Below are 21,282 nucleotides of genomic sequence, written 5' to 3'. Positions count from 1 at the left end.
TTATGTATGAATGTTTAAATGTTAGTAATATTTTTTAAATACACATAACTCATTAGATGAAGATAATGCATGATTATATGAATCATAACCTTATAGATGACTATGTATGTATAAGTGGATGTTAGTGATATTGTGGTGAATATATGTAATATCAGATAAAAGATAAAATATGGACGTGTAATTTGATGTAAATGGTATTATGTTGAATACTCATGAGATGTTAGATGAAGATAGATTATGAGTACATGTTTATAATCATGTAAGTGAGTATGTGTGTATGTTTAGATAATAATGGTATGAAGATAGAGTATATGTGTGTGATGAGATGTTAATGGTATTGTGTTGAATACCCATCATATATTATATGAAGATATAGTATAAATGTATGGATATATTCTAAGGTATTGTGTTAGATACCTATATGTAAGTGGATGAAGATTTAGATTAAGTACTTAACAAGTTAAGTACTAGAGTGATAGTAGAAGACCTTTTAAAGAGATGATGAGATAGATTGAGATGAGACGTGTGATGTGTAAGGCTATTGTGAGACCATAGCATTAAAATGAAACATTATAAGAATGTAGAAATATGATTCTTTCGGGTATGAGAAAGATGAATCCTTTAGGAATGTGACAGATGATTCCTTCAGGAATGAGATGATGATTCCTTATGGAATGGAGATATATGATTCATACGTGAATAAGATTATGCGTGGTTAGAAAATAACGATAAAGGGTTCCATAAGTGGAACAAGGTAAGAATTTTTCTTAGAGAAACTACATATAATCGAGGAAGGATTGAGTGTAAAGGATTCGTAAGGCATCATTATAGTCCCTGATTGATTTAAGAAAAGATAAGTGTTCAAAAGATATGTGTAGGATCAAAGATATGTCGTGGTGTCACTACCAAGTTGTGGTGATTCTTCACTTGCCTTTTTCAACTCGTTATACTTTCTTTCTTCCAGCAGCTTCTCTAGCTCTTGTATCTTATGTTCAACATGAAAATCTCCTTTTTGTAGAACCACGTACCCCTCAGTTTCCTTTTCCTTCCATCCTCCAAGATCTTTCTCTAAAATTTCATCAAACACATCTACCGAGAAAGCCATATTATCACTTATCCTTGAGTGTTGGATCACTCTATTAACTCAAAAGGTGACCGCTTCTTCTCCAACTCGAATAGTGAGTTTGGATTCTCTTATATCAATTAACGATCGGGTGGTGCTCAAAAAGGGCCTTCCAATAATAATTGGGACTTGTTCGTCTTCCTCCATGTCTAACATAATGAAATATGCGAGAAAAACTAATTTGTCAACTTTAACTAATAATTCTTCACAAATTCCTCCTGGAAAGGTCACTGTTTTGTTACCTAAGTGTATGGTCATGCGGATTGGTCTTGGTTCCGAGAGGTTAAGCTTCTTGAAGAATGAATATGGCATTAAGTTGACACTTGCTCCCGAATCGGATCGAGCGTGGCTTGTGGATAGATTCCCGAATTGGCATGGAAGTGTTAAGCTTCCCGTATCACCTATATTCTTCGGTAGCATATTCAACATCGCACCTGAGCAAGTTTCATTGAGTACTACCTTAGATATTTCTCCCATATTCTTCCAGTTTGTTAGGAGATCTTTAAGGAAATTTTCATACTTTAGTATTTAAGTTAAGGCTTCAAGGAACAAAATATTGATTTCAAGGGATTTGATGTGATCTACGAACATTTGGTAGTCATCAACATTCTTATCTTGTCTTGCTCTACTGGGGAAGGGGAGCAGTGGGCGGAATGGCTTAACGGGTTCAACACTTTTCTTTTCAGGTGCTTGCCACATCGTGGTGTCATAACCATCTCATGGTGACTGTTTAAATTCCTTTTCTTTAATTGCTTCTTGGCCTTCCTGCTCATCATTCAAGTTATTTCTGTTAATAGGAGTCATATGAGTAACAATTTTCCCACTTCTAGTTGTAATGGATTGGATATGAGCTCATTTCGGGTTTTGTTCGGTGTTTCCTGGAAGTGTGTCCAGTAATATTTCATTAAATTATTTGGATAGTTGCCCAATTTGTTGCTTAATATTCTTGATTGCAACTTATTGATTTCTAAGTATTGCTTCAATATCTTCGTGTCTCTTTTCCAATGGGGCAACAAAATGAGCAATCATTGTCTCGAAATCGGGTTTCTTTTGGGAGTTGGTTCCTCTCTTTGGTAAAAGCCTTTTACTTTTTGCTCATACTTCTCTTCCTTGCCTTTCTTGTACTCATCATATGGTAACCACTTCTTTTTTGGGATTTCTCCAGTCTTCATCATAACGATCACAGCTTGAGTAGCAAGCTTGAACCTTTTCCATTCTCATCAAGATCACAGTCTCTAGTTAAATGCAGCCCATTACAGTTTTCACACCCCACTCATATAACATGAATTGTTTGATCCATTCTAGTCATCCTCCTATCCATGTTATGTAATATTTCTAAGACCGCAGACATGTGCTCCGAAGCTGCGTTTGTCGTTCCCCTAGTTGCATCATGTCGAGGGTTATGGTATTCTCGATGTTTAGAAAATTCATCGATTAGTTCCTTGATTGTGGTTGGTGCTTTCTTTGTTAGTGGCCCTTGATTGTGGTTGGTGAGTTTTTCTCAATATAATATGTGTGACATTGTATGCCTTCAGTTAGATGATAGATGTTTGACCAATTAGGTTATAGTTGGACTGTATCATAATATGTATGAAAGACTATAGATGGACTACATCAGTTATATGAAAGATTGTAGGTTGACTATAATAATTACATGAATGACTATAGTTGGACTATAATAGTCAATACTATACTTGGACTATAGCAATAATATGTGGATGTAAGACTATGGTTGGACTATAGAATCCACACATGTATGGTGGAATATGTGATATCTTGGGGAACTCACTAATCTTTGTGCTAACTCATTAAATTTAAATGCCTTCCGGGTAGTTCTAGTAACAAGGGGAAGAGTGTCGACTAACTTTAATGCATCCATGGGATTTATTTTTAGAGAATTTTGTTGAAATGCTTTTACATGATGACTATGATTTGTTATTACTCAACTTTTTAAACATGATGTGATATGTTTTAAACAAATGAATGTTTTATCATACTTTGGGAAATGGTTTTTGGTTGATAACTCTTATTCTAAAAATAAAAATTTGGTTGAAAATTTAGAATGTTACAACTATATTATGGAAAGTCGGAAATGTTTGACAATATGGTTTCACAAGCGTATTCTTCGATTTTTTGGAGAAACAATAGATGTAAGTCAGGGCCGGTCTAAGCCATTTTGGGGCCGGGGAAAATTGAAAACCATGCCCTATTTTTTACTTTTAAAATGGATGGAATAAAATATGACAATTTAAAACAATAAGCAAGTAATCCCACTTTTTCTTTCTACATCTATCCAACTTTTACATCAAAAAAAAAATTCATCTATGATACCTATAATCACCATTAATGTCAAACTTTTGGTTTTTACCATTAATGTTACCAGACCCACAATGCAAATATATAAACTAAGTGAATTGGCAAAATTATCATGAACAATATCGTTAGTTCAGTAGTTCATAATTGATCCCTCCTATTGATTCTCCTCTTTCAATTTACCTACACAAAAAATCAAAAAATATATATATATAACTAAAAAAATCAGTACACATTAGAGTAGATGTAAAGGGGGCATAAAATTTGAAAACAACACCAAAAGATGCATCATTAAGGCAAAACCGAGGACAAACAAAAAATTTAAGCATGACAATCAATCTAAAGAAGCAAACAAGAAGGTACCTCGAAAACAGAAACCAATCGAAAGCAATGAGAAATGTCGATAACAGGGAAAAAAGCACAACAATAGCAAAGCTAGAGCAAGGGGAAAAGTAGTCCATAATGGCCAAAAATCCAATAGCTAATAGATCATCCTGAAATTAAGAGAAAAATCATATAAACACTTCCATCTTAGGAGCAAAACTGCAAAACATCGTAGAGAAAGACATACCATATCAGGAGCCAGATGGAGCCAAGGGCATTACCATCTACATGGTCAAATGATGGGTCAGGGTAAAGAGCACCCTAAATACGAACAACATGAAAATTTTATCACTGAAGCACTACAAATAGATAAAGAAACAATGTGACGGTTTTTTTATTTTCTGCTCATGCATTTATGCTTTGTCTTCTTGAAATTTGTTGTGAAGCTGTGTATTATGAGGAGACAAAAAATAGTCATAATTGCTTATTGAAAATTAAAACGTCGTCTCTTGGAAAGTTGGCATTGTATTAGATTAACAAGTGAAATATATAAAATTCCAAAATATATAAAGGAAAAGTTTTGAACACGAGATTTCACAAAACTCAACTAAGGCGCCTTAACCATATAAACCAAACGTATGTGTGTGTATCTGTTCCATCCTACATAATAAATGAAAGTTTTTTTGTCACATGTCACTTTCTTATTGATTTCGCCACATGTCATTTTCTAGGAATTTTAGAATTATTTTTTCCACTTGTCAATTTATGATGATTTCCATTTTTATTTAACTGCCACATCACTATATTAATTATGGGAATTAGAATGGAAATGCCAATGCCAACTATAATGAAAGGACCCATTTCATAATTTAACATTATTACTCCAAGTTACTCCAAAACATGCTACATGCATATTCATAAACATATTTTATAGATATATGATCTTATTACAAAAGACTGGATACAAACCGATTAACGAGGTTTTTACAAAGTTATATATATATATATATATATATATATATATATATATATATATATATATATATATATATTACATAATTTCCCACTAATTTATACACTAAATACAAAAGCTATAATATCATCTATTCTACATCTTCTAATAGTATTTAACTATAATGGATGCTTATCACCTGCAATAATTTAAACACTGAGAGGGTAAACGATGACACTCAGTGAGTTCAATAATAGATACAATATAACGTTATGCCATATATATACATCAATATGGCAGAAGCAAAGAGGAACAAGGAACAACAAAGACATATGTGAGTCACGTGACAAACTTTCCATATCAATCAATGATTTGATTCAAAGATATACAATCAATGAGATACAACAATTTCAACTTGATATACATCAATAAAGCTTCAACCCTAATGGCACAGAAGACATACAATTTCTGATTAACATTTTGGTAGATTTTACAGGCTTTTAGCCCTATCTAACCTTCTGCCAATGCCATAGTGGTAGAAGTCATTCTCTTACGAGACATGCTCTACACTGCCAGAGGTTACATACCAATACCATTGTGATACTAGTCATTTCACTGATCACATGGTCAAAGGTATAGCTTTGCTACCATAATAGCACGAGAAAATAACACGGAAAAGCACATAGCACATATAACACATAACATACAATTGTTCCTATATATTGAACTCACCGTGAATTAACTGGAGGTTAAAATAGTAATTTGGGCAGCACTTCGTTCTAATAAGTAAGTTTCTTCGATGAAAACCGGGAGCTTTATTGAAATCGGGTCTTGCGAGGGTTGAGCTTCAAACCGAAAAGATAAATTTATCGGGGTCTTCGGGCACTTCAGGATGTTTTTCAGGTGTTTGGTAGGTTCCCGGGACTTCGGGGGTCGTAAAGAAGTTTATGGGAGTGAAAAATGTGAAAAAGGTGTAAAAAGTGTGAATTTTCCAACCAAAACCGGGAGGGTTCGCACCCTCTATATATAGCTGCAAGGCTCGGATCCGGAGGGAAGAGGAGAAGCCACGCGGCAGCTTAGCAGGCGAGGGGGAGGGCACGTGTCGGATGCGAGGCGAGGCACGCGTCATCTTTGGACGACTCTACGGATGCTACACGCGTCAGAAGCTGATTGGACTCTACGGACGACTCTACAGATACAACTAGCAAGGTCTAAAACAAAGGGTGAATGTGAACTCGTATGTAACCATGCTGATCGACAATAGAGTATCCGATGACCCTCCAGGTCACGCGTAGAGGTAGTGGCAGTAGTAGTAGTGGCTTCATGTCACCCATGGGCCTTACCAGCGCGGACTGTAGCTAGTAGTCAGGGTGTGGGAGTGTCAGTCCCGTATAGATCTATACACATGATGTTCGCTCTCCTTCCCGGAGACACTGGTTACACGGCATTGGCGCTATGAAGCGTCTTAGAGAGAAATAGTGTGTCACATTCTAAAGTAAGAGAGAGAGAGAGAGGTAGAGAGAGATAGGGTGAGAGATAGAGAGAAAAATAGAGTCTCCTAACTATTCCTATATTAGTTACTAGTGTCTCTGATCTATGAGTGATGAGTAGGAGAGTGTCCTTGCTACCCAAGGAACATGTATTGACAGATGTAAACTTTTATGTCTATACATGTATACATAATATATAATTAACGATTAAACGACCATCGGACGGATATCTGATCCCACCATACCACATCCAAACGAGGAAAAGAAAATAGGGCGAACTAGCCTTCCCAAGTCCTTTAAACATTATTTATATAACTATACAAGTACAAGCATACATTTAACGACGTAGAAGCATTTAACAAAGTAGTAGCATTAACGAAGTAGTAGCGTTTAACGAAGTAGAAGCGTTTAAAAAAGTAGAAGCGTTTCACGAAGTAGAAGCGTTTAACGAAGTAGAAGCGTTTAACAAAGTAGAAGCATTTAACTAAGTAAGAGCATTTAATGAAGTAGAGGCATAACAAAGTAGTAGTATCTAACGAAGTAGAAGTATAAAAGCATGGAAGAAAACTTTGATCATGACTTGGTATTCTTTGGTAAAATAAGTTTGAAGACTTGAAAATCTTTCATAAACAAGTTTTGATTATAACTTTGATAAAACAATATAAGTAAAGAAAAACCTTTGTTTCAAATACTGTTGTAACTGGTTTTGAAGTAAAACATACAACGCGAGAGTCAAGTAAAGATGTTTTGGAAAAACATTTATAGTACCATACTTGGTAAAACAGCTGACAGTGTAATAAATCTTTGTGCATGCGGGTTATCAATCACATATGATTGATATGATAACTAGCATGTTTTAACTTGTATCCCCCCATAAAAGCATGTAAAAACATTTAAAAGGTTAATTCAGGGGTATGAACTCACCTGTTGTAAGCGGATCGAACGAAAGTGCCGGTTGGGTGCTCGGTGTCAAGTAAAGACTTGAACACACTTAGTGACCTATTAACATATGCTGACATATGTTTACATACAATTAGTAAATATAATACTAATTAAACACGTATACGCATCCTAAAATGCGGAAAACACTTTGGTCAAGTGCTAGGAGTGTCCCGGGTAACATCTAAGGGTGTGTATGGCCTAGTTAGGGAGTTTACCCTTCAAGAGTAAACTCTTTATAGATTTTACGGCCCTAAGACCATATCCACATGATTTTACGGCCGAAAACTCATGGTTGGTGTGTTCTTTGATGCATTCAGGTCTTATAACACTTGTGCAATTAGGCTAGGTTCAATTCTAGGGCTTATGAAGGGTTTAATGCCTCAAAATGGACCATTTGAGGAGTTTACGGTCCATTAACACTCCTTGAGGAGTTTACGGCCGTAAACACATGAGTTTACGGTCGTAAACTCATGTTTGGTCATTTCTTTTGTTGTTTGGTGGTTCTAACTCATGCATGTAAGGTTCTAGTCACTTTTATGAGCATAGGAAGGTGTTTAGGGCACTTAAACACCTTGGAAAGGTGTTTACGGTCTAAGAAGATGTTCTTAGGGAGTTTACTACCTTAAACATATGAGTTTACGGCAGTAAACTCATGGTAGTCCATAAATCATGTGTTTTGGTGATTGTAGGTTAAGCATACTAAGTTCTAGGTCCAATTCCAAGCCATACAAAGTGTTAAGGGCACTTTAACACCCTTCGGGGGTGTTTATGGTTTAAGAATGGGTTTTTACGGTCCAAGAACCTTCTTGGGACGTAAACTCAAGTGTGACATATTTTTTTATGCTTTGGTGCATATCATGAAGGAAAATAAGTGTCTATGCACTCAAGGAAGTTCATGGAAGCTCTTGGAGGTGTTTGAGGGGTAGTTTAACACTTAAACAAGTGTTTATGATCCATGGAGATGGGTTTATGGTCTAAGGATGTTCCTAGACCGTAAACTCATGTTTACTCCCCATTTTTCCCGATTTTGGGGTTCTAAGTCCTTTCGTGTAAGCCTCTAAGTCATTGCTAAGCATTAGAAGTGGTTTGGAAGGGTTTTTGAGCATTAAAACCCCATTATGAGTGTTTACGGTCCAGGAAGGTGTTCTTGGACCGTAAACTCATGTTCTTGAGAGTTTTGGGTAATTTAAACACGAATTTGCAAGCTAGATGAGTTAAACAACAAGCTAGGAGGGTTATCTTAACAATTTGAAGCTCGAAGGGGCGATTTTTGACCAAAACCTGTTTTGTAGAGAGAGAAAGTAGAGAGAGAGTGTCTAAGGTGGGAATGAAACCCACTCAACCCTTATATAGGGTGGACTTTTTGGCCTGGTTGGGGTTCACCCGACACCAACCGCGAACGGGGTTTTTCACGACTTTTGTTAAACACGGCAAATTTTAAAATTATACCGCCTTAATTTTGGTTCGCTTGACGAATATTATTTAAAATATTCCAACAGGTTTAATTTCGGTCAAAAAAAATTTCGGGATAAATTTGGCTAATTTTTGACGTAATTAATTTCGACGTTAAAACTAACGGAAATTTTTGGGTTGTCACATTAAATCAAGTAAAACATGTATAAATCGTTCATCCAGCATAGATATCAGGAACACAAATAATAGGCACATATAACATGTAATTTATATTAAATACTTCATATCTATGTGTAAGATGAAAGTACATATGCACTCACTTGTAAACTGACGACTCGAAATTCGGGCAGCGCTTCGATTCTAGCAACTGTCTTTTCCTTTGACGTAACCTAGTCTCATTATCACTATGTCTTAGTCTAATATTTATTACGACTAATTATTAGTCTAGATTCATCATTAACTTAAAGTCTACTTCAAGATCTATCAAGTAAGGAACTACCATGTATGATCATATCAGAGGTAGGGTCCATTTGGTATACAAAGTATACTGTTTGGAAATCTCAATTTAAACACTTCACTAAATCTAGCCTAGACACCATCCCCGTAAGTAGATCAATCAGCATAACGACTTACAATCACTAATAAATCTTGTTTATAGGTTCATAATAACGATAACAAACTTAAACATAAGTTATACTTAAAGTACGGTAAGCATAACTCAACTTATAGGTGATTTAGCGAGAAAGTGGACTCTGCGCGGGCATAGCTTCTAAGATGAAAGCTCTACTTCTCGGGGTTTCTAGTGCTCCTGGGCTTCGCTTCTAACACCTAGAAAGTGCTAGAGAAAAGCTTAGAGGCTTTGGGGAGGTTTGGGAGAGAATTGGATGAAGAGGTGTGAAGATTTGAGTGAAATTCGCCATCTATTTATAGGCTGTAGGAGCCACGTACGCAGGGAGAACTCAAGCTCTATGTGGTGCGTACTTCAGTACAGTGGGCATACGCATGCTACGTGTCGTGTTCAGGTGGAAAGCCGTGGGGAAGAAGGTGTGGCCTAGATCATGTCACGTGTCAATTTCTAGTTAATCTGAAAACTAATTATCTTGTAAAATGCGTAACTTTCGCATATGAGATCCGTTTTTGACGTTATTTATGTCCACGCGTAGCTATCGACGTGATCTACAACTTTCGTTTAGACTCCGTCGGCTAATTTTGAATTTATTTTTAAATTTGTATTTTAATAGGCCTAGACAGTTAAAGTCCTTTAAAAATTCATAACTTTGTCATCCGACGTCTGATTTCAATTGTATTTATATCGTTGAGTTCCTATTACAGAGATCTTCAATTCTCGTTTAGATTGTGTAACCTAAAAATTAATCGATCTAAACTTCAATTTCTGGGTTGTGTACTGCTACCCTGAATCTTATAAAAATCATAACTTCTTCTAACGGAATCAGATTTTGACGTTCTCTATATGCACGCTCTCGGTTTAAAGTCTACTACAACTCTCGTTTAGATCGCTAAGGCTAAAAATCATTTCATCAAAAATTTACTTTTTACGATACGCGGAGTCGTGCTGGTTTAATCGCGAAACTTCGACGGGTCATAACTTCTTCATTATAAGTCGGATTTCAGTGTTCCTTATATCTCCGGAATCCTTGTTACGACTACTTCAACTTTCTTCAAAGATATTGGGTCTAATTATTATTTTATTTTAGGTGCGTATTTCATACTTATTTTATTATATCGTTATAAACACGTATATTGCACATAATTTACACGTAAATCACATAATACTCAAATAATTCTTTTTCATTACTTCGAAATAGGTTACAATTGTTGACCTTCACTATTACAAATTATTAATAATGCTTAGCCAAAAACGCGGGTGTTATAGAACTCTTCGTGCATTTGTGCCCAAGTTGTTAATGTGTCCGGTAGGAGTGCCTTCAACCAATCTTAGGCGTCCTCGTGGTCTTTCCCATAGAAGGGTATGTCTTTAAGTTGAGCAAGGAAGTGGCCTTTCAGCTCAAAGCTAGTTGTGTTGGGAATTGTGGGTTGCACAAGTTGAGCAAGGGTCTGGTGTCTTCACGCATCCACCTCTTGTAAGCCCCCATCGTCATGTTTGCCATGTTGTTGTTTAGCTCGCTTCCGGTTTCAATTTGTCTGTCTGATTCGTGTTCGCTTTCTTCTTCTTTTTTACTGGGTGTCATCTCAAAACTTTCGAATTCACTTTCTAGAGTTCAATAGCTTGATTCTCCGATTTTGGTTGTTATCTTCTTATGGAATTCTGACTCAGGATCGTCAAACGGTTGAATGATTAATGCCTAAGATCCCTGGGTCACAAATCACTGAAACAAAAACAAATAAAACGCGTAAAAAAACGAAAAATAGAACTTAACTGTTACGAAACCACGATGTGGTGTTAATGATCACGACGTGATAAGCCAAACATAAGAAAAAAAAAACTAAAACGCAAATATAAAAGAAAATAGATAGAAAAATTTCTAATAAAATAGCATATTCAAATGAACTAAAAATGGACCGTTCCTCGGCAACGGCGCCAAAAACTTGATGCATAAACAATTATGCACTAGTTAATCCTACTAATGTAACTAATTATTACCTCCTAGTGAGTGTACCTTGTTGAAAATAATATATCACAATAGTAAGGTATCGAACACAGGGAACAGAATGATTAGCTAATTTTTATCTACTAACTACCTAAATTACTATTAAATTAAGAAAATGAGTTTTCTCTAGTTTTGACAAACTAGAAACTTAATTAACCAAACTAATAACTATCACTTATTGAAGAAAATATTAAAACTAAAAGTAAGAAACACAAAAGACTATTTAAACTAAGGTAATTGAGAGACTTTCGTTTAGCTTCGATATACTTGCTATTATGGTTGATTTATGGAAATGCAATGGATTAATGTTTTGTTAGTTACCGATTCCTAAGATGACTAAGTTAATGTTTGCTAACTTAATTTTTTAGCAAACAAGTTCATTCATATGGTGATTAGGCGCATAAACTAACAAGTCTACTACTGTTCGGTTCGAGTTAAATTAGACTTATAATACATTGATCAAATTGGTTTACTAAATCAATACAATATATGATTGGTCGTCATATAGTACCTCCTACAATTACTTACCCACTTTTTTATTTAACCCTAGGTTTTGGTCAAAACACTAGTCCTATAATTTTGCTATTCACAAATATCATAAGATTCAAGTTCAATAAAAAAAAGATGGTCATGCAATCTAAATTAAACTCAACAATAAATAGAAAAGTAGTTCTCATAGGCATAGAAGGTTCTTTAATAAGCTAAAGTAACAAATAACCAACAAAAGAGTATAAAGGAACCATGCACGTTAAAATTTGTGGAATCTCATCATCAAAGGGTAAACATGCATGTATATCATTTGTCAAATTTATGTCCGTTCTGTTAGGGATTCTTCGGATGCTCAAAACAAAGTTGAGAACATTATCATTTAAGATGATGCTTTAAGTTTTACTTCTGAGAACTTCGAAGCTATGTTTAAGTTAACATCTTGGATTTCATAATCTTGCAGCTAGAATAGGACAAATTTGGTTGAAAGTATACTTATGGTTTGTTGGAGTATTTAGGATTGAAATAAAATAATTCAAATAAGGTTGACTAGTCAACTAGCAGCTGCACATGTGTTTATCTAGTCTACATAGTCTTTAGCTTTTCTGTTTCAATCTTTTAGTTCCGTTTTTATAGTCATTTTGTTATTTCCTTCGTGTATTTAAAGCCTTTATGGCCTCATGAATAAAGTTTTGAACTAGTGAGCAATACCATGTGTTAATTTTGAGCATTGGAGCAAGATGATCGGGAATTTGTTGTGAGCAAAGCAAGTGTGGAACCTGATCGATCCAAGAATTAGAGAACATATTGTCGGTGTTGCCCAAAGTGAAACAGAGAAGAAGAAGTTGGAAGAGCTGCGAATAAAAGATCTACATGCCAAACACTATCTTTACCAGGCAATCGATAGGGTTAATTTTAAGCAAATCCTGGATAGAAAGACCACCAAGGCGGTGTGGGATTCCATGCAAAAGAGATTTGCAGGGAATGATCAAGTGAAGAAGTCCATGTTGCAAAAACTTCGAAGGGATTTCGAAGTTTCGAGATGAAAATAGAAGAGACGATCCCTAAATACTTATATAGAGTTCTCACAATCTCAAATCAAATGAGAAACAATGGAGAAGTGATGAGAGATGTCAAGATTGTGGAGAAGATTCTCAGAACTCTGACTGAGAAGTACATGTATGTTGTGGTGTCAATTGAAGAATCAAAGAACATTGAAGAAATGTCCATTGAAGAACTGCAAAGTATCCTTGTAGTTCATGAACAAAAGTTCAATAAGAGTGAGAAGGAGGATCAGCAAGCGCTAAAAATAGACACAAGTGACAGCTTCAACACAAGGGGACATGGTAGGGGTTGTTCCAACAATAGAGGAAGAGGACATGCTCGAGGCCGACATTCATTCAACAAAGAAATCGTTGAATGCTACAATTGTCATAAGTTAGGGCATTACTCTTATGAATGCCCAAATGCAAAGAAAGTTAACTATGCCGATTTTAAAAGAAAATGAATAGGTCATGCTGATGACAGAAATAAATGGGTTCATGACTCAAGAAGTTAGCAAAAGAAATGACATGTGGTTCGTGGACTCTAGTTGCTCAAACCATATGTGTGGTAATAAAGAAAGGTTCATAGAGTTGGACCAAAGCTTCTCAAACACAATCAAGCTTGGAAACAACACTCATATGACAGTAGAAGGAAAAGGAAATATAAAGCTAGTGTTGAACAGAACCACATATGTCATTAAGGAAGTGTACTTTGTACCAGACCTCAAGAACAACTTATTCAGTGCTGGACAGCTCCAACAAAGGGGTTTGTATTTCTTGTTCCAGTCAGATGTTTGCAAGGTGTTTCATATAGACAAAGGGATGGTCTTCCAATGTTATATGAGCACAAACAAGATGTTTGCACTAAGTGAAGATGCCAATAAAGCTGCAGATCAAAGGACAGATGAATGTTTGTACATGAATGATGATGACATTTCCAGGTTGTAGTATTGAGAGATTGGGACACCACAACAAGACAGGAATGAAAACACTTCAACACAAAAGAATTGTACGCGACTTATCTAACTTTGTTGTTGACACAACAGTTTGTAGGGATTATATAATGGGAAAGCAAACTAAAGAAGCCATTCCAAAATCAAGCACACGGTGTGCTGAAGAAATGTTGGAGCTGGTGCACTCTAACATATATGGGCCAATTACACCAGCATCTCAATCAGGAAAGAGATATTTTTTGAGCTTTATTAATGACTATAGTCGCAAGGGTTGGGTCTATTTGTTGTCAGAAAAGTCACAGACCCTTGAAAGCTTTAATGAATTCAAGAGAAAAGTGGAGACTAAAACTAGAAAGGTGGTTAAAGCTCCTCGAACAAACAAGGGAGGAGAGTACCTATCTGATGACTTCAGAAATTTTTGCAAGAAACATGGGATCAAACGACAATTGACCACAAGCTTCACCCCACAATAGAATGGAGTTGCAGGATGCAAGAATAGATCAGTGATAAATATGGTGGTGACTTTGCTAGCTGTGAGAAACATACCCAAGATGTTTTGGGTTAAAGCCAAACGGTGGAGTTTCTATGTACTAAATAGAAGTACAACTAAGGCCCATCTTGATATGACCCCACAAGAAAGCTTGGATCAAGGTGAAGCCAACAGTTGATCATTTTCGTGTTTCGGGCTGCTTGGCACATGTACACGTACGTAAAAAAAAGCGAACCAAACTAGATAACAATAGTTTTGTTTGTGTGTTAACAAGTGTAAGTGGAGAATCAAAGGGATATCGACTCATAAACCTTGAAGCAATAAAGGTGGTAATAAGTAATGATGTGATCTTTGAAAAGAACAAAGGTTGGGACTGGAGTAAAATTGAAGAAAATAGGCCGAAGGTGAAGAACTCACATGGGGAAACTATGACTTCATTGATGAAAGAGTACATCTTCATCGATGAACATGATAGTAAACAAATTGATGAATTAGAGCAACAAGGCGTTACTCTTGATTTCGAATCCGGTCCCAACAATAACTAAGCCATGGAGGGAAGACAACGAAGACGACATGTGTACTTGCAAGATTATGTCACAATATATTATTTAACCTCAGATGAAGATGAGTTGCATGTTGTGGAAACAATCAATCAGGATCCGATACGCTATGAAGATGCAGTTAAAGAGATGAAGTGGAGAATGGCAATGGACCGTGAGATCGAGATCATTGAAAAGGATCAAACATGGTCCTTAGTTGATTTGGCAATGGGTGCAAAATGCATCGGTGTGAAGTGGGTTTACAAAACAAAGTTGAATGAAAAAAGAAGTTGACTATATAGAGGTGTATGCTCTGGTGGCAAGCATGCACACAATCTGTTTGATGATTGCTCTACCAAATGGATGTAAAATCTGCCTATCTACATGGAAATCTACAAGATGTTTATGTCCAGCAACCCCAAGGCTACATGGTGAAGGAAAGATAGTGAACATAAGGTGAATAAGCTTCATATGGTACTTGTATGGATTGAAACAAGCTCCCAAAGCTTGGTTCAACCGAATTGGAGCTTATTTCATCAACAAATGATTTGAAAAGAGTAAATCAAAGCATACATTGTTCATTAAAAAACACACAGGTCGTAGAATTTTTTTTATAAACATCCATGTAGATTACTTGCTCTGCCCTGGAGATGATGAGAATAGGGTGAAAGATTTCAAAGTCTCAATGAAGAAAGAAATTGAGATGATTGATCCAGAAAAAATGAGAGATTTCTTAGGTATAGAAGTAATTCACACCGCCTCTAGTATTTATCTTTACTATATTATTAAACATATTGCCTATTTCTTGAAAATTAAGAGGTATAACTCTTATAACACCATGTACAATCATATTAAGCTTAGAATCCAAGCGTGTACGCCATTTATCATCTTAACTTACGTTCTTAAGTTCTTCTACTATGTATAGATGCTGGAAAACCCTAATATCGTTCATCAACCGTCGTTTCTCCCAGATCTCACCCGTCTCCCTCCTTATGCTCTTCAATCTTTGGCAGCCTCCGTTACCACCACCCTCCTGCCGTTACCTTCACTGACATCCGTTGTCTGCTTCTACCTTATGTCGAGATGAGAAACCCTAACTCTATCTCGCTGCCACCATCGCAGTCCATTCAGTGGAAATCCTAACCCTAAAGTGGCTCCACCATCGCCACCAGACATCTCACACTATAAACCGGATTGAGGTGGGTTATTCAAGAGTTTCATTATGCTCTTACTCTATTTTTTCCATTGATGGATTTGTTGAATGTTTCATACAGGACTTTGTTCAGCTTATTTCTATGCTTTTGGATGATGTTAGTCAATCCCGATTCTGTGAATTATTATAACCAGGTGTGTTTGGGTAGTCTATTAGAACTATACTCAATTTTTTATGTCAATTTCATGAATCAGATGCGATGTATATATGGTTCATGATCATATGGAAATTGGATGATTTTCTTAATTCTCACATTCTTCTTTCTCAACAGATTTTGTGTAATTTGGTTTATGGTGGCAGCGAAACATCCATTTATGTCAAAGTTGAAAGCAAAGGTGTGTAATGTGTATCTCTTGTTCTAATTCTCTCAATCTTTATTATTTTTTTAAAATCTGCATCCACATCAAATGTTGCTGGTAAGAGTACCAATATTGAAAGGTGAAAAAAGGGGCTCTTTGCTACAAGATCACCACATCCATGCCTAATTGGTCTTACAGTAGCAAAAGTAAGTTATATCGTGTAATTTGTGTTTAATAATCATTACAAGATATTAAAAACATTGATTCTGGTTCAAAAGTTTTTTTTATTTATGTTTTTGAGGTAAAATATATCACCACATTGTGTCAATTCCATTATGCATATGCACAAAACCCCTAAACTAAAGTAGGAATAAAACCTCTTTTTAACAGTTTTTATGAAGTGACTACATAAATTTATGAATTCTTTTTTTTGCACGGACACAACTTTTGTGGCATAATTGGGTTAAGGCTCAAGTTGAAAGACATGCGAGGTTACAGGTGGTTTCTTGATGTTGATTGTTTTTTTAATAATCCTTAATATGACAAAAAAAAATAACATGAATATTGTTTGAGCAGGATGCCTTGACTTGATTTTGTGGTGGTATGTGCAAAAGCATGATTAAGGTAACCATTATAAATAAATTATAATATGAAAAATCTCATAAGGCTTGGATTTATTTATTAAAATGTTGTAATGTGGTTATTTGTCAATTGCAGCCTTCGAGTCAGTCCTCCATAACCACCACATTCAAGGTAATAATAATTAAGCAAAATGGTGTGCCTTTTTCATCTTGGGACCCAAGGAAAGCTCAACCAAATCAGTTACAGTATAAGGTTTTATATATAATTCTCTATCTTTTTCTCATCTATTATGTTTTTTATTGATTTTTTGTTCAGGATGTTCAAAAATCGACGCATCAACATACATGCATCGACAACATTCAACACCAACGTTTCTCTCTCTCTCTCTCTCTCTCTCTCTCTTGATCATGAAACCTGAAACATTTTTGTTGATTTGGTGACTAACATCCTCTTATTTCATTTCATTTGGATTCTATTTTGATTTCCTAAGTTTATGATAGATGAGAAATTTCAAACACCTCGTTAAGTACCTTAGAAGATAAATTTTCAACTTCTGATATTTTTCCCACGATCATGACGCAAGTTTGCATCTAAGCATGGCTTTAACTCATTTTTCCAGAAAATCCTTAATGATCAGAACAATACAATGACAACTTTTTATTTGGATTCTGTTTTGATTTCCTAAGTTTATGATAGATGAGAAATCAGTGATTCCTAGGACTTGACAAGTAGTTGCTTATTTCTTCTCGACTTGCATTTACAGGTTATTATTGGATCACAATCGGCCTTGACCATCCACAACCACCCCTATTACCCTCTCTACTCGAAAAGGTAATACATAAGTACTTCTTTCCTTATCTTCAGTATTTTTTTTCTTCTATATCTTATTTATAATTGAATACCTGGTTGTGCTAAATTTACCCTTTCAGTTTAGTATCTTTGAATGTTAATACTAATGGACTTTTTGTTTTTTAATTAGCTTTGACAGGGTTATGAACAGTTGAAATCAGATGCGATAGTCAGGCTATTTCAGTTATGGTCATTGATTTGTTTTCTTTTTAGCTGTTTTCTAGATTCGAGAACCTTAAATTTGGTATTTTCTTCCCAGGTTAATATAAAAAGATATGTTATTGTTCTTTTTATAGGCTTACAAAACATGCATTCCAAGTTTTTTACGAAATGTCTCATAAAAACTATGACCTAACTTTGCTATACTCATCTCTTGACTTGATATAGTTTATCTTTCACATTTTCTATTGGTTTTCCAAACTATTTTGGTTGTTTTTAATTTATTTTAGTAGTTCTAAATTTTGGAACTTTGGTCAACGGAATGCCAGTTACATGATTTGGGATTTCACAGTGAACCGGGTAGAAACAAAGATTTGTAAAGATTAACCTTTTGTATTTATTTCATTTCATCAGATTTGGAAACAAGATCTACAAAAAACTAGCTTTTATTTGTGTTCTTTTTCAATTTCACCAGATCTTCATTAGCATGAGATTTGGTTTTAATCCTTCTTCTCAAAAGTCATATTTTTCTTATTAATGCAATATACTTTGAGAACTATACCAAATTATAGAAATCAATCAATTTTTGATTTGGATATCATTAATCTCACTATAACAGTTTATGCTATGTTGCAAAACGTATTAATTATTGCAATTTGTCGATTCTAAATATAAGTGAAAGAAGGAAAACATAACATAATTTTTTTAATTTTTTTACAAATACACTTTTTAAAATTTAAAATAAAAAAAAAAATCCTAAAAATATTAGTTTGAATTCGGTCGCTAAAATAAGCAAATGACTGTAATTATCTATAAACATTTAACATATTTTAGTCTCAAACTACACAATTAATTTTCTTTATACTCTTTATTTAGCTTTTATGTTGGGCCAAACAATAATCTTTTTGTGAGCTAAGATTTGGTTTTCAAGATTAATTTGTTTATACAATTTCTTTAAACTCATCCATTTTTATAATTAGCATTTAACTTAAGGTATCATTTTTCCTTACTTTATTATCATTTAAGAGTTGTTATGGATTCTAGATGAGGTCTTTCAATCACAATGAGAGAAACATCTGTAAACCCGACTTCATACCATGTTAGAGTTTCTCATAAACATTAACGATAATTGCTATCAATGAACATAGAAAATATGGTAAAAGTTTTTTTTAGCCAAACAACTTACTTAACCCAAAATAAAAACTTATTTTTTTTAGTTCTAGCTAGGTTGAGCAACCGGAACCAGGCACCACTTTATATGCATGGTTATCGGTTCCAAGCAAGCTACAATACCGGTTATGGTCTTTTCACCTATTATGTGAATAACCGGAAAGTTTAACAAACATAATCTGTAAAATTATTTAAAATATCATTAATCATTCGTTGAAATGGGATCAACACGATATCTTTCCAATATGTAGTTTAAGTACTTATACTTCATTTTAGACTATAATTTCATATTTATTGTTATATATTCATTTAATGACACTTCACTAAAAACAAGGTATTATTATTATTTTAATATTAACTTAAAAAAGATAGGGCGGTTTCCAAGTTAGAAGTTACTATCTTGGATAGGGTTTTCATTTGATAGAAGTTAGAAGTTTCCAAGTTAGAAGTTACTATCTTCTAAAGCAAATTATATTTCATTTGATAGGGTTTTCATTACTAGAGATGGCAAAAAGCCCATATCCAATGGAGAACCCGATAACCGCACCCGTTTTGACTGGGGAATACTCAGGTTGACCCAGGTTGGTGACGAGGATGGAGAATACCCGAATAAAATTTGCCAATACTAAATTGTAGCAAATCCTCATTCACAGTATATAATTTATATAAATAAAATGAGGGAATCGAGACTCAGTCCCTTAGATGTTCATAAGTTGCGATCATTTTCGCAAGTCATTACAGGTCTGTATTGGCTCATCACAGTCACATTTTCCCCAAATTACAATAAAAAAGAAAATCCCGAAAAGTATAGTAAGTGGTTACTAATGATTGATTTGGAATGCTTCATATGTTTAACTTAATGAACATATATAGCTGCTTAAGTGTTCTCCAATGAAAATCGATTGAAGATTATAAAAATCTAAAAACAGCACGCTTAATTTTGCTTCAAGGGAACGAGTCAGACAGAAACTAATAAAATTCATGCCGACCAGATTAGCGAAGCCTTAGTGAATTCGCAGGAAAACATAAAAATTGGAAATAGATGCATTTCATTCGCATTGAGAAGGAGAGATAGGGCCATGAAACATATTTGATAAAGTTTAATTTAAAAAGAATACGAAGACGATTACCTTGTAGACTCCAACGGCGGAGAAATAATCAGATGTTTGATAAAACGTAAACCCTAATTGAAAGCTGAGTCTGGGAAAGAGGAAACGAGTTGTTATATAGAGGAAGGGCAACTGGTTAGATCCGATTGTTGATATAATAGACGGCTGAGATTAACAAGCTTGTTTCGATCCGGCCGATTAGGTTAAAGGCCTTCAGAACGGTTATTTATTTAGGATATTGAAATTTGAAAATTGAAAACCATTTAAAAAGAAAAACAAAAAAAAAAAAAAGTCATTCCTAAGATAACAGTAATATTTTTTAAATATATTTGTGCAAAATCATCATAGTTGAATTCAGAGTTGTATAGTGACCTACATTTTTATTTTCTTTTTTTGGTTGGAAATATTTTTGCTAAATTATTTTGTTTAAGTTTTAAAAAACTTAGTAGGATAATGTTAATAGTTTAATAGGATAATGTTAATGTTAATAGCTTTCTCGAGTTTGGTTTCTTGATTCTCCGAGTTTGGTTGTTTTCTACTTATCGAATTCTAAATTGGGATCATCAAACGGTAGAATGATTTAACGTCTTAGATTCCCGAGTCATAAATCATTGAAACAAAAACAAATGAAACGAGTGAAAAGAACAAAAAAGAAAAAATAGAACTTAACTGATACGACACCACAATGTGGTGTTAATGACCACGACATGATAAACCAAACAGAAGAAAAAAACTAAAACGAAAATATAAAAGAAAATAGACAGAAAAAAATCCTAATAAAATAACATATTCAAATTAACTAAAAATAGATTGTTCTCCGATAACAGCGTAAAAAACTTGATGCGTAAATAATTATGTACTAGTTAATCCTACTAATGTAACTAATTATTACATCCTATGCAGCGTACCTTGTCGAAAATAATACAGCCCAATAGTCAGGTATCACACATGAAACATAATGATTAACTAATTTTTATCTACTAACTACCTAATTACTATGAAAATAAGAAAAATAGTTTTCTCTAGTTTTTGCAGATCTAGAAACTTAATTAATTAAACTAAATAACTATCATTTATTATAGAAAATATTAAAACTAAAAGCAAGAAACACAAAAGACGATTTAAACCAAAGTAATTGAGAGACTTTCGTTTAGCTTCGATATACTTGCTATTTTGGTTGATTTATGGAAGTGCAATGAATTA

At 34.5% G+C, this 21,282-nt stretch overlaps 1 long non-coding RNA gene and 1 other non-coding gene across 2 annotated transcripts; both read right to left on the bottom strand.

Annotated features, from left to right (window-relative positions):
• Window positions 1–3,375: 3,375 nt before the first annotated feature.
• Window positions 3,376–20,250, bottom strand: LOC145055313 (uncharacterized). The gene is made up of 4 exons (XR_013685136.1): window positions 20,101–20,250; window positions 4,008–4,081; window positions 3,800–3,930; window positions 3,376–3,619 (listed from the first exon to the last, which is right to left on the bottom strand). It is a non-coding gene; the product is annotated as an uncharacterized LOC145055313 (long non-coding RNA).
• Window positions 19,655–19,737, bottom strand: LOC145055830 (small nucleolar RNA SNORD25). The gene has a single exon (XR_013685380.1). It is a non-coding gene; the product is annotated as a small nucleolar RNA SNORD25 (small nucleolar RNA).
• Window positions 20,251–21,282: the final 1,032 nt, after the last annotated feature.

This window comes from Lactuca serriola, chromosome 5, assembly GCF_051521515.1.
Source record: "Lactuca serriola cultivar US96UC23 chromosome 5, Lser_US96UC23_V15, whole genome shotgun sequence".
In the NCBI taxonomy this organism is placed as follows: domain Eukaryota; kingdom Viridiplantae; phylum Streptophyta; class Magnoliopsida; order Asterales; family Asteraceae; genus Lactuca; species Lactuca serriola.
The sequence above is the reverse complement of the archived record's forward strand: the minus strand, read 5'-3'. Positions and strand labels throughout refer to the sequence as shown.